Raw genomic sequence first — 15,357 nt, 5'->3', positions numbered from 1 at the left:
GAAATAAATAATACTACTAATAGAAAGGCTGAGATAGGAGAAGCAAGATTTCAAGACCCTTATGTTGTGCATAGCCAGACACTGTCAAAAACAAACAACCTGAAAGTATATATAGACTGTACAATATTGGACCTATTTCTCCAATTACTAAATTAGAGAAACCATTGGATGACAACAAATTTCTAATTCCTCATATTTTTGAATTTCAATTGATTAGGATATGTTGGTAATATTAATTTTAATTTTAAGAAAAAGTAATTGTCACTTCCTGTTGTTTTTGTTGCAAGAGGTAGAATTAGGTTTGTGTGGATTTGTTGAAAGATTACTTTCTTACTTCTTCTAGGGTGTAGTTTTGCTCCTTATATTTTCCATCTATTATCCTTTGTAGGGCTGGATTTGTAGAAAGATATTATGTAAATTTTGTTTTGTCATGGAATATCTTGTTTTCTGCATCCATGGTAATTGAGAGTTTTGCTGGGTATAGTAGCCTGGGCTGGCATTTGTGTTCTTGTAGAGTCTGTATGACATTTGCCCAGGATCTTCTAGCTTTCATAGTCTCTGGTGAGAAGTCTGGTGTAATTCTGATAGACCTGCCTTTATATGTTACTTGACCTTTTCCCTTACTGCTTTTAGTATTCTTTCTTTGTTTTGTGCATTTGTTGTTTTGACTATTTTGTGCCCGGGAGGAATTTCTTTTCTGGTCCAGTCTTGGAGTTCAGTAGGCTTCTTGTATGTTAATGGGCATCTCTTTCTTTAGGTTAGGGAAATTTTCTTCTATAATTTTGTTGAAGATATTTACTGGCCCATTACATGGGGAATCTTCACCCTCTTCTACACCTATTATCCTTAGGTTTGGTCTTCTTATTGTGTCCTGGATTTCTTGGATGTTGCATTAGGAAGTTTTTGATTTTTGCATTTTCTTTGACTGTTGTGTCAATGTTTTCTAAGGTGTCTTCTGTACCTGAGATTATCTCTTCTATCTCTTGTATTCTTTTGTTGGTGTTTGCATCTATGACTCCTGATTTCTTTCCTAAGTTTTGTATCTCCAGGGTTGTCTCTCTTTCTGATTTCTTTACTGTTTCTATTTCCATTTTTAGATTCTGGATGGTTTTACTCATTTTCTTCACCTGTTTGATTGTGTTTTCCTGTAGTTCTTTAAGGAACTTTTGTGTTTCCTCTTGAAGGGCTTCTAACTGTTTACCTATGTTCTCCTGTATTTCTTTGAGGATGCTATTTATGTCTTTCTTAAAGTCCTGTATCATCATCATGACAAGTGATTTTATATCTGAATCTTGCTTTTCCGGTGTAATGGTGTGTCCAGGACTTGCTATTGTGGGAGAATTGGGTTCTGATGATGCCAAGTAACCTTTGTGTTGTTTATTTTCTTAATGGGCAGAAGGAATAACACATTGATGACAGAACTTTAAAATGATAGACCTATCAGTATGTAACTATCTCATGATTCCCAATCATTCCTTCCTTAGAGTCATCTGTTGCCTCTTGGAAAATGCAGAGTATTGTTCTTCTTGTAAGTTTCCATTTTACATGGTCTGAGAAATGTCCAGGTACTAGTAATTTTTAACAGTTTACCTAAATGTTTCTAATCCAGGTGTTGAAACTATTAGGTTAGATACAATAAACTACTGTCTGCCCACAAAATGTTAATAAATAATGGTTTTCTCAGCCGGGCAGTGGTGGCGCATGCCTTTAATCCCAGCCCTTGGGAGGCAGAGGCAGGCGGATTTCTGAGTTTGAGGCCAGCCTGGTCTACAGAGTGAGTTCCAGGACAGCCAGGGCTACACAGAGAAACCCTGTCTCGAAAAACCAAAAAATAAATAAATAAATAATGGTTTTCTCTAAGATTGTAACTATTAGAAAAACAGTAAGCAGCACAGTGAAACCCATAACGTCTGGAGAACTCATCCATAAAAATGAATCACTTTTACTGACGTCTTACGTACAGTTGCTTCATAGCCCTCTCACTGTAAAAGAGGTGGTATGACAGTTCCTGCTCCTGGACAACTGCCAGACTGTTGATCTTGTATGTGCTGATGATTGCCGTTGCTCTGAAGCTGATTTCCTGTCTCTTTTATTTTACTTTCAGTCTCTTTTTTCTGGAGAATATATGTTCCCTCACTACTCAGAGATAATCATGCTGTAATAAATAAAAGAGATATGGTTCTCAGGGATGAGGAATGAAGGTGGTCATAAGACCATGGGGGACAAGGAACGGACCTTCTGCCTGACCTTTGGGGCCATGGGAAAGTTTCTAGACAATGCAACTACAGAGGCCATAAAAGCCTCTGTGGTCCTTTGTAGAAATTGTTCATTGCAAGACTTGACTTTGAATTTGGGATTATGAGGAGATACATGTACCCTCCGGTCTAATGACTGCTGCATTAATTAGCCAGGGGTATCACTTGGGGACATCAAGAATAGAGAGTTAGAAAGTTCTCAAGAAGAAGAGGCATGAATAGGAAAAGAAGGAATCTATAAACAAATACAAGCAAATGATCAATAGGTTTATCTTACTGGAAGAAGGTTTGAATAGGATCTACGAACACATAGTATTAGAAGGAGAGTCTATGAGTCTAAGGATTTGTTAGAACAGGAAACATAAACTAGAGATTTAAAAGATGATGTACAGCAAATCAAAAGTTAGTACTTCATTGTCCTAGTTATTTGAAGGATTGAAGATGACAAGGCCTACTACTTTCATAAATTTTAAAATCTTGTAAGAAATTATTAACCTTAGTAGTCTGTCACCTTTTTGTTCTTCCATGAAAACAGTTACTAAAGACTGCTTTCTGCTGTACCAGGAAGTGGCAAGAGCTATGCAGAGCTACTCATGAAGAACAGGCTGTGTAAAATCTATAAACAAATGGGCTTCTACTTGTGTTTAGTTTCTTTTTTGAAGAAAGCAGAGGTTGGGACTAATGATCTGGGATTAATAAAATTTATGTAAATTTAAGAATTTCTAAAAAAATATAATTAACAATGGTCAAAGACTGGATGAAAAGACTGGGTTCAGGCTCTTTAGTCAGAAGAAGAAAAAATAATAAGAAAGAAGGAAAAAAGATAGGTAGAAGGGAGAACAAGGAAAGGAGAAGGAAGAATGATGAGAATCCTCAGGAACAGAGAGAGTACCTGAACTGACAGCTTGAGTCTACTTGCATCTCTGACTCTGAGACATTATTCAATCAGTGCCACTCCTATTCCCCTCTTTCTCAGGACTTTCTTCACACCGAGACTGATATGTTTCTTATATTTCTCCACTTTTAAAGATGGCCAAGAATTGTTTCTTTCTAAAGAAACTGCAAGGACAAAAAATGGAGTACAGCCTGAGAGGAAGGAGGTCCAGTGACAGGCCCAAACTGGGATCCAGCTAAAGGGGAAGCCTTAGGCCCTGACACTGTTACTGATACTATGGTATTCTTGCAGACAGGAGCCTAGCATGGCTGCCCTCCAAGAGGCCCAACCAGCAGCTGACTGAGACAGATGCAGATACTGGCACCCAGCCAATGGACTGAAGCTGGGGACCCCTGTGGTTGAATTAGGGAAAAGCTGGAAGAAGCTGAGGAGGAGGGCAGCACCATGGAAAGACCATCAGTCTCAACTGACCTGACCCCAGAGATCTTTCAGACACTGAACCATCAACCAGGCCTCATACACCAGCTGATATGAACTCCCCAACACATACACAGCAGAGGATTGTCTGAGCTGGCCTCAGTGAGAGAAGATGTACCTAACCCTTGAGAGACTGGAGGTCTCAGGAAGTGAGAGGTCTGGTAGGGTGGGGGATCGGACATCAGGACATACTCTTGGAGCCAGGGGTGTGGGTGGGATGAAGGAGGTATGGGATGGGGAGCAGTCATAGGTGGACCAGAAGGCAGATGAAGACTGGACTGTAAAAAAGGATTAAAGAATAATAATTAAAATAAAAGATGGGAACATAATTGTTCTATTTTTCAGTTCTTTAATAGAGGGAATTAAACCCTGGGATTTGCACCTAATAGACAAGTGATCTACCACTCAACTAAATCTCAACACTAATTTTTCCTTTTTATTTGGAGACAAGTTCCCACTGAGTTCCCTAAGCTGGGCTTGAATTCATTCTGTAGGTTTTTTGTGGGGCAGGCAGGGTCTTTGAACTTGCAATCTTCCCACAGCAGTGTCTCAGATGGAGGGAAGTACATGCCTAGACCACACTGCCCACTGGCAACATGACTTTAAGGAGTTTATACATTGGTGAGTTTTATACAAACAAAACACAAGTATTTTCTTCAACAAAGTGTAACTAGCTTCTATTTCAAACCCATCCTCTTTTGGCTATGACAAAAATAAATAAATAAATAAATAAATAAATAAATAAATAAATAAATAAATAAATCATTGGAAGTATGCCATTCCTTTAACCTACATTATGTGTCCCCAAAGCACAGCATTAATATTGACTACCTGTGTCGTAAGATCAATATAATGTGTAATGTTGTTTTCCCAAGTTACACTCTGCACTCCCAAACTGAACACCTTCAAAACATATTTTCAGGAGAAAGAGAAACTATATTTCAGTTCTGTCTGTATTACACTGGATTTCCCCTGAATTTGGTGTTTTAGGAACTAGAACAACAAATTGTCATATTCTCTTTCAAACTCTAGCACAGTCAAATGTTCTGACTTTCACTGAGTCAGAAACTCTCCTCTGTCGGTTGTGTAGTCCCTGTGTGGGCCATTTTATGACTCTTTGAGATTAAGATATTTCAAACCTCAGTGACTATATGTTTCCACTGGGAGATGGAAAACAGACTTTATAGTCTCTGCATACAATGCAATCTTTAAAATAAAATTCCATAAATTAAGGCTCTCATAAACCCACTAAAAATGTTGCTGTTGGGAGCAGCTGCTTTGTAGCATGGATCCAGACTCTAGGTAGAGTTTGTAGGGAAACGGCCATAAACCAGGGCTGTCTTTAATTAGCATGAAGGGCTTGTGGAAGTTCTGCTTTGGCAAAGAGCCCATGCCTACCAAAAGAATGAGACAGAAGATCAATATGTAATCATGTTTATGTAATCACTGCTTGAAATATACTAATCATGGTATACTTCTTTAAAGAAAATACTCCTGATTCAATTTCTTCTATAAGATTACTGACAGGCAAAGAAGGCTAACTGTGCCAGGATTAACAAGGAAGTCCTAAGACATCCTCCATCCTGGAAAATGAGATGTGCACTTCAGGGAAACCTGCTTCACTGGACACTCATGGGATTTACTTACTAGAAGGAGATCGAATATAAACTTAGGTTTTGATCCCTAAACTTTTAAATGTACATGAAATATCACTTATGATATATTCCAGCTGCTCATAAGTTAAACAGGAAGGAATGAGGATTAATATTTGGCCTAAGGATTGGGAGGCACACAAATAAAGTGACTGTTCTGTTTATTGAAATTCAGACTCTGAAGTTAATGCTATCAGGGTGTGGGACTCTTAGTATACATTTAGGCTACAAACTAGGGCCTTTCTAAGAAATATTAATGCCCCTAAGAAGAGAGGCCCCAAAAAGTGCATTATCCCATTAATCCATTTATGTTGAGGAAGAGGCCTCTGCTAGAGGCTGATCATGTTAATTAATATCTTGACTTTTACCTGCCCATCCTCCAAGGTTATAAGACTGAGTTATCATTGTTACAAAGCACATAGTTCATGTTGTTCTTCTATAGCATCTTGAAGGGAATAATAATAATAGATCTTCCTCTGTACCAAGTATCCTCTCTGCAGGGTCTTTCCACTTCCAACATTCTCCTCATCCTTGCCATTTTTCATGTTTTAACTTGGTACCCTTTCTCTCAGTGAGAACTCTCTAGACCTCAACATCTATATTTTAGTTCACTAAAGACATAATATTTTTTATTCCCTTCCTCTTTTATTATTTTGCTCTTAGCAAATGTAATCATGATTTGAATCACTTGTGTCATATATATATGTGTGTGTGTGTGTGTGTGTGTGTGTGTATTTATTTTATGTCCCAACCACAGCTTCCTCCATCTACCCCTCCTCCCTTTCTCCTCAGAAAAGGGGAATCCTAACATGGTTATCAAGCAGCTTTGACATCAAGTTGCAGTAAAACTAGGGGCATCTTCTGTTGAAGCTAGATGAGGCATGCCAGTGAGGGGAAAGAGATCCAAAGGCAGGCAATGCACTCAGACACAGCCCCTGCTCTGGCATTAGGAGTCCCACAGGAAGACCCAGCAGTACAACTATTACATATGTGCAGAGGGCCTAGGTCGTTCCCATGCATGCTTTCTGATTGGAAGTACAGCCCTTACATATTCTTAATGTCCAGTATATTCACTATCCATCCATCTTCCTCAAACAAGTGTTAATTTAAGTAAAGATTTCTCTTAGCTGTTCATTGTGACATCACCAAAATTTACAACAGCACTAGAGTAAATTAAGGCCTTGATGTGGAGCTGCTGTGTGAATAACTTAAGGACAAAACATTTGAATCATGCATTTTCATGTGTGTGTGTGTGTGTGTGTGTGTGTGTGTGTGTGTGAGTAGAACTATAAAATAATGTCAAAAGAGCAGAAACATAGCTGATCCCGATATTTCTTCTTTGATTTTCAATTAGCTATTAATACTTGTATAAAGCAATGGGTTTCATTATGATATTTTTCTGCAGCTCACTCTCTACTTTGTCAAATAACAAAGTTATAAAAACTATAAACATTTAAAATAATACTATTGAATGGCCAGCCTTTCATATGTCAAAAATGGTGATGGTATCTTAGAAAAATTTGGCAAAGAATTTTTATATCACTTTAACAAGATATACAGATAATCAATCTGGAATTCTCCACAATGAAGTAAGCCTTTTGGGATCACACATACAACATGTGCTTTGTTGAAGGAAATTATTTATTAACTATCCCAGTAATGTATACTACATTATCCTTAAATCAATACTGTCTATGCATATTTGATACTTCTATTTTCAATATTGGGCCTCACCAATAATCTCTTATGAAATAAATATATATGTTACTCCATATATTCCTTGTTACAAAAACCAAACCAAAACAAAAAACCTGTCATGTAGATCATATAACCACGCTACTTAGAGGATACAAAAGTATCATAGCCCAGGTAATTTGTCCACAGCAAATTTTGTTCATGCTTGCAAGCACACAGTCAGAACTCTAGAGGTCCCTGGCCTACTCAGTGGGCTGGCATGCTTTTCTGTAAATGGATAAAATTCAGTAACACTGAATGTTAGGTGCTACATGTATAAAAAAAGAGACATTTTAATGGTAACCTCACTGTCTCAGTAAACTTATTTTTCCTTTTTTCATAGAAAGAGCACTACTTGAAAAATTATACTCCAAGTTGTGCACAGTCCATAAGCAGGTCATGATTCCCCTCTTAAGTGGCCAAATTCTAATTGTTTCCACTTTTGTTCCCAAGCAAGATGTTCTCTATAGAAAAAAGGCTATTTTAACATAATAATCAAAATACTGTTCACTACTAGATAACATTCCTCCGTGGATTCAATACTTAAATGACCATAAAATTTACATGACTTGCTTTTGATATTTCCTCAACACTGAGTTTAACACATTTTTCCTTTTTTTTTTTTTTTTCAGTAAGCTACTGTAGTGGAATTTCCCCCCAATTAATTGATTGGATAATAAAGACGACAGGAAGCCAATCGTTGGATGAGGAGGAGGCGTGCCTTCCGGGTCCAAGAGAGGAAGAGGGAACCCAGAAGGAAGGAAAAGTTCTTTTTGTACAGCCAGGCAGGAGCGAAAGCAGACAAAATGTAGACCCAGACTGTGAGATCTGGTGGCAGAAGATTTCTAACAGTTGATGAGTTTAAGAACAGGAAGAGAGCAGTTTGGCAGCAGCTGGCCACAGGGACCCAGGGAGAGCTCTAGAGAAGAGCCTCTTTTTGTTAGAGAGGTGTTGGCAAGGCAGAACACTTGGTCTCGAGATCCCAGTCTCTGGCTACGTACTGGTCTGGGAACAGAACCGCCAGTGCCTAGCCAGCCATATTGTGAATTGTTTTTAGTAATTACACACTAGAGTTACGGTCCTGAAGTGTTGTCTTTCTCTTCCTTCTGTTGTCAAATGCTTCTTTTCCCCTGATAGTCTTGGCATAACTTTCTGTTTTCCAAGAAACCCTTTGGGTTTCCATAGTGTGACTCTTTATTCCTCTTCTCTGGATTGAAGCTTACAAGATGGCTTCCCAGGCATCTTCCGGTTTACTTAATATATAAAATACATGTCTATATTCTTTCTTTTCTGAGTTATTTTTTTCATCTCAATACCTGTCTTGCTTCCTTCATGGTAATAATATTCCACTATTATTTTGATGTCTTTAGTTATTTTGTAAATTTTAAGCTTAACGTCTCTGAGTGAATCAGAATAGTGATTGTGACCATAGATAGGCCAAAATATTTTCTTTACCTGAGAAGTAAAATAGTGCCCATCTCTTACCTTAGACTACCCTATATCACCCAAATAAAGATGGAATTGTACCATCATCAGAGCGACGACTCCATGATAATCGTGTCTTTGTCTGTCTTATATTTGCTGTACCTCTAGCCTCTTACAATAGTGCCTTAGAAATTTTTTGTTATGTGTATTGTATTTTCACTGAGGTAAGAGAATATCCCTTTCAAATTCAGGTGAAAGGACTTCTACATTCTTTATCTGAGTATTTAAGATTCAAGTAACCTTTTATAGATGCATAATTTCCTTCTCTTCCAACTTACTATAAACATTCTTCAAAATAGGATATCTGTGTAAGTTGACCCTCCCCAAGTGTTCTCAGCTCAACAATATCATTCATATCATTCTTTTTCTCCTCAGTGTCCCCAACCTTTCCCACTTGTGTAAAATTTAAGAATATTCTCTTGCTTTAGGAAGGATTTCTTCTTTTCCCATTGGTTTCTCCTAAGAAAGATTAGTTGCATATAATGTAAATTTACTTAGGCTACATAAATAATTTCTTCTAGAGAGGAGTGATTCCAAGCTTAGAAATCTAGAGAAACCACCATTTCATTATTTGCTGTTGAAGGGTCTTTCTTTCTGCATAAAATATAATAGCAGTAAAAAAAAAATTCATACTTCACTTTTTGAAATTAATTTTATAGTACACATAATTTGAGAAACATCGACATTAAAACATAATAGTTACTAAATAAATTTCCCATAACCAACAGAATCTGTTTACTTCATATTATACTTATTTACCCTGAGAGCATATAGGAAATGTCATTTCCTACAAATCAAGAAAAACATATTTTTCCGATCATTTTCCCCAACTTTATATGTAAAAGTAGTGAATATTTGCTGACTTTCCTGATTGCAATGATTAAGGAATTTTTTTTTTTCAAAACGAAGCTTTGTCTGTCAGAATGTTTCTTCTCAATCCAGGAAAGCTATAATTAGCTCCTATTGTGCAGATAACTCATGAGCTCAATTGCTACAGAATTCTTTTTCTTCTATATACTGCATGCAACGTTTAAAAACCAACCACACATTCTTTGGTGCTGATCATATTCTTTGGTGTTGCCTCTTATAAATATCACTGGACCGAGTCTCATGCTTGGAGTCCTGAATGTTAGTCCTCCCTGAGAGTATACGCCTGGTGGATTTCATTCAGAACAATGGGTTCCTCGTCCTCCAGGCTGGCTAAGTCAGGATCACCTGTGGTGATTATTAACCTCACAGCTGGACGGCCTCCATGTTCAGCACATTCATCAAGCTTTGAAAGTCAAGTTGTACTAACCACCCTGGATACCCTGATATGTACATATCTCCCCCCAAAATAGCATGGAATGGAATCACCATGTACAAAGTAAAGAGTAAAAGGCTTCTTTATTAACTCTCCTTCCATTGTGATATTCTCTGTGGGAGAAATATGAAACATTGAACTTTACTTTTATAGAGAACCAAAATACCCTTCCAGTGCATTTTCATTCAACCCTAAAATTAATGGGAAATTTAAACATATATAGAGAACAAAGCAAAACTAATTGAGCCCTTTAAATGTCTTCATGGCACTATAAAGTAAAGATGTGGAGTTTAAGGACTGGCTGGTGAGGCAGCTCAACTGCTCAGGATCTTACTGCCTAAACACAGAGATTGGAGTTCAATCCCTGGAACCACCTTAAGGTGAATGGAGTGAACTGATACTGTAAAGTTGTCATCTGACCTCTACATAGGCATTGTGACAAAAAATCACCTACACACATGCAGACACGCACACAATAACGAATGATTTTAAAACTTTCCATATGTAAAAGATAGTAATAGAAAGTTATCACTATAGAATAAATGTCAGTGGTACAAAATAGTGCATACAGTGGGTTTACAAACTTTGTGCTAACATCCTGGGACAGGCGTTAAGCTCCTGCTGGGTACTGGAATCCCAATGGTCCACTCACCACTCCAGGGCTATTTGGATTATTTTTTCTTCGGATCCTGATGAATAATGCTGTTAATGACACTCAGTTCAATTCCTTTATGTAGACATCTACTTCCCTGTTGTATATGTATGAAGCTTGTTTTGCATTTTCGTTCATATCTAGCTTGCATCTAAGGTCTTAGGAAACTTATAAAATGTGCTTATACATAGAGGCTTTATCATTTTATACCTACCAGGAACAAAAAATAATGTGTAAAATATACACAAATCTTTAACTAACCTCAAATGTAAATGTGTTCCTCTATGTTGTCTAGAAACTTATATCTTATATCAGCCAGTATGTAGGTTATCTAGAGATTATTCCGAATCTAAACCAAACCCTTAGATGATGCTTTGCAGCAAGTATGGTTCTGTGATATTGGATTTTCAACTCTCTAAAATAAATGCACAATGAGAGTCTATAGTTGAAATATTCAGTCATCCTTCATTAAAATATGCTTTCCAACTTTTATTAGTATTGCAGCCTTAGATTTGCTAATTTTATAATAAATTATGAAATAAAATAATCTTGGTCTCTAATCAAAATCATTCCTTTTTCAAGGTTTTCTTTTTAGATTTTTTATTATTATTTTCTTTATTTATAAGTCATATGATATCTCTTTTCCCAGTTTTCCCTCCAAAAAAAAGAAAAAAGAAAACAAAATAAAAAACAAAAACAACAACAACAAAAAACCCTGTTCCCTCCCCCTCGCCCTGCTCACGAACCCACCCTCTCCCGTTTCCTGGCCCTGGCATTCCTCTAAACTGGGGCATAGAACCTTCACAGGGTCAAAGGCCTCTCCTCCCCTTGATGACCCACTAGGCCATCCTCTGCTACATATGCAGCTGGAGCCATTAGTCCCACAATGTATACTCTTGGGTTGGTTGTTTAGTCCCTGGGAGCTCTGAGGGTACTAGTTAGTTCATATTGTTGTTCATACTACGGGGCTGCAAATGCTTCAGCTTCTTGGGTTCTTTCTCTAGCTCTTTCATTGGGGACCCTGTACTCAGTTCAATGGATGGCTGAGCCTCTACTTCTGTATTAGTTGGGTACTGTCAGAGCCTCTCAGGAGACAGCTATATCAGGCTCCTGTTATCCAGCACTTGCTGGCATCCACAATAGTGTCTGGATTTGATGATTGAATATGGGAAGTATTCCCAGGTGGAAGTCTCTGGATCGTCCTTCCTTCAGTCTCTGCTCAATAGTTTGTCTTTGAAAATCCTTCCATTGGGTATTTTGTTCCCCCTTTTAAGAAAGAATGACGTATCCACACTTTGGGATTCCTTCTTCTTGAGTTTCTTGTGGTTTGTGGATTGTACTTGGTGTATTCAGATCTTCTGGGCTAGTATCCACTTATCAGAGAGTGCATACCATGTGTGTTCTTTTGTGATTGGGTTACCTCACTCAGAATGATATTCTCCAGATCCATCCATTTCCCTAAGAATTTCATAATTTCATTGTGTTTAATAGCTGAGTAGTACTCCATTGTGTGAATGTACCACATATTCTGTATCCATTCCTCTGTTGAGGAACATCTGGGTTGTTTCCAGTTTCTGGCTATTATAAATAAGGCTGCTATGAGCATAGTGGAGTATGTGTCCTCATTATAAGTTGGAACATCTTCTGGGTATATACCCAGGAGTTGTATAGCTGGGTCCTCTGGTAGTACTATGTCTAATTTCTACAGGAACCACCAAACTGATTTCCAGAGTGGTTGTACCAGATTGCAATCCCACCAGTAATGAAGGAGGTTTCCTCTTTCTCCACAATCTTTCTAGCATCTGCTATTACCTGAGTTTTTTTATCCTACCCATTCTGACTAGTATGAGGTACAATCTCAGGCTTGTTTTGATTTGCATTTCCCTGATGACTAAGAAATGTTGATCATTTCTTTAGGTGTTTCTCATCCATTCAGTATTCCTCAGTTGAGAATTCTTTGTTTAGCTCTGTACCACATTTTTTAATTGGGTTATTTGTTTCTCTGGAGTCTAACTTCTTGAGTTCTTTGTATATATTGGATATTAGCCCTCTATCAGATATAGGATTGGTAAAGATCTTTTCCCACTCTGTCGGTTGCTGTTTTGTCCTACTGACAGTGTCTTTTGCCTTACAGAAACTTCATAATTTTATGAGGTCCCATTTGTCAATTCTTGATCTTAGAGCATAAGCTATTGGTGTTTGCTTTATATTTCAATGGACATTGTTCATTTGTTGCATTTCATTATTAATTCTATAAGCTCTTTTTATGGATCTTTTGGAGTATCTATTTTACCAATAATGTGATGTTTTAACACAGACAGTTTGCTGTGCTCTTAAATATGTATGCCTTCTAAGTCAACCTCTCCTTATTTCATTGCCAGATCCCCTAGCTTCATGTTTAAGAGGAATCAAAGTGCAAAGCTTCACATAAGAATCTGGATTTCATGTGTTGAATATGCAGGGCAATACAAGCTTTCTTGTAGTTGCTCTTTATAAGTTTTAAGTTTCATAGAATATATTTTGATCGTTTTAGTTTTAAATTGTTTCTTTATATCCTACTTGTTGAAAGATCTTATGGGGAAATTCCAATTAACCATATGCTATGCGTTCACTGTATATTTTAGTCACACATATCCATAACAATTTACATTCTAAAATGTAAGGATTCTTCTTTATGAACAGCTGTATTGCCTCTCCACTGAGGCTAAAGTTTCAGGTAATAGAACTGGAGTCCAGACAGTCTAGCATCTCTCTCTTGTAGTATGCTGTGGTGGTTTCAATTGGTGGCCCCAATTGGGTGATGTATTTGAATTCTTAGTCAGCAAGGAAGGACACTACTTGAAACGATGAGGAGATGCCCCTTTGTTAGGGTAGGTGTGTCCCTAGAAGTATGTCCACTATGGGTGGGCTTTGAGGTTTTTCTCATCTTCTCTAACATCATGTCTGCATGGCTGTGTGTCCCCATGTTACCCATTATGATGACACCAGACTGGGCATCTGAAAAAGTAAGCAAGCTCAAGTTAAATGCTTTGTAAGAGTATGAGAAACTTAACAGCCTAAATCTAGACCTCCTCAAGGCTAACAGGACTTTATGACCACATTTAACTTTATAATCTTGATTGATACCTCAACCGGTTGATTGGTTGACTGGAGGGTTTTGAACCTAGAGCTTCTGACATGATAGGAAGATGTGTTCTACAACTGAGTTGTGACTTAGCTCACAACTTCATATCTACTTTCTTAAATTCAAAAATGCCTGGAATCTGATGAGACTATTTCTTCCAGAAAGTAGTTTCATTTGATTTTTTTCAAATCACTGGCAACATCACACACGTACATCATTGTTACATTTCTGGAGGTAAAACCTGATGTCCCAGTTAGATGATGCCAGCCATCATTTCCCCATACAAACCCTGGGAAAGGATGTACAGCATGGTGGATACAGAACATCACTAGGTGGGCTAGCTCCATGTCTATGGCTGTGATAAAACACCATGACTGAGAATTCTTGTCAATAATAGTGGGACTAGCATGACAGCAGGCAGCAGACACTACAGCCGGAGCTGAGAGTGAAGAGCTGAGAGCTTAAATCTAGAATCTGAAGTGCAAAATGGAGAGTAAATTACAAATAGTAGAGGTCTTTAAAAAATCATAAATCCTACTTCCTTTAATGAGTCCACAACTTTTAGACCTCCCAAACAGTACTTTCAACTGGGGACCAAGTGTTCAAATGCATAAGACTATGTGGAATATTTCTCATCCAAACCATCACTCTGCCACACACTGAATATTAACTTCTGCTTATCTCACCCAGTAAGAGAAAGCATTTCCAGAAAAACACACCCATCTCTCCAGATTTCATATCTGCCTCATCCCATATTTTGGTGTACTATGCAGTCATTTGTTTTCTTAGCCTTTTAGGCATTTGGTCAACATCGTTTTTTGTTATCAACTTTTCTCACTGTCTTTAGACCAAATCTTAGTTTCAGTTTGTTGTACTTTGGGGATATATCTCTTGTAAGTGTCAGATGCTGGAGACGATACATACATTTGAGTCTTAGTTATACAAGAAACTGATGTTTTAAGTTTACTTACTCACAAATGGATGGTGAAGGTGAACAATTTTCCTTGCTGGTTTTCTTTGAGTAGTCTTATCTTCTTACTGTATCTTATGTATACTGTCAAAAATTTTATATATAATTTGTCCCTATGTATATATAGTTAATCTTTTTTACTTTCAATTATAGAATGAGATCTACAAATCTTCAAGTTCAACATGTCCCCCAAAGAGGGGCTTCAGACTTAACAATCTCTAATCTTTTGTTGATTTATATTGTTCATTTAATTTAATCATTACACAAATTGAAAAGAACTTTAGAGTAAATATCCATATATTTTCTATTTATGTTTTACTATCAAAATTTTATCAGATTTATTATATCAGGCATATAAATCAAATCATTTATCTATAATTCAAATAATTTTAATTGCATTTCAAATGAAACTTTTAACATCTCTACACTTCCCCCCTTTAGCCCGTTAACATAAATGTCATTAAATACACCTCATTACTCATTGAAAATTCAATTTCACATTCATACAAACATTATAAACAACAAGACACAAAAATTTGAAGTGCACATGCACTAGTTTGAGATATATATGTATACCTCTAATTGGAATGTTATCATACTAGAAAATATTAAACCAAGTGAGGCTGGAGTGTGACCCTCTTACAAATCTCTAGATGCAGCATCAACTGCTGTCAATATTTTACTTTCTACCTTGATAGTATCACCCTAAGTATCATATTTTAATTTAATCAACCATATTTACTTCTGATTAATCTTTAATATTCAAGGTAATTTATTGGGCATTTATTCTGTCTTTAATACTCTGTTTGA

This window comes from Mastomys coucha, unplaced genomic scaffold, assembly GCF_008632895.1.
Source record: "Mastomys coucha isolate ucsf_1 unplaced genomic scaffold, UCSF_Mcou_1 pScaffold3, whole genome shotgun sequence".
Taxonomy (NCBI): domain Eukaryota; kingdom Metazoa; phylum Chordata; class Mammalia; order Rodentia; family Muridae; genus Mastomys; species Mastomys coucha.
The sequence above is the reverse complement of the archived record's forward strand: the minus strand, read 5'-3'. Positions refer to the sequence as shown.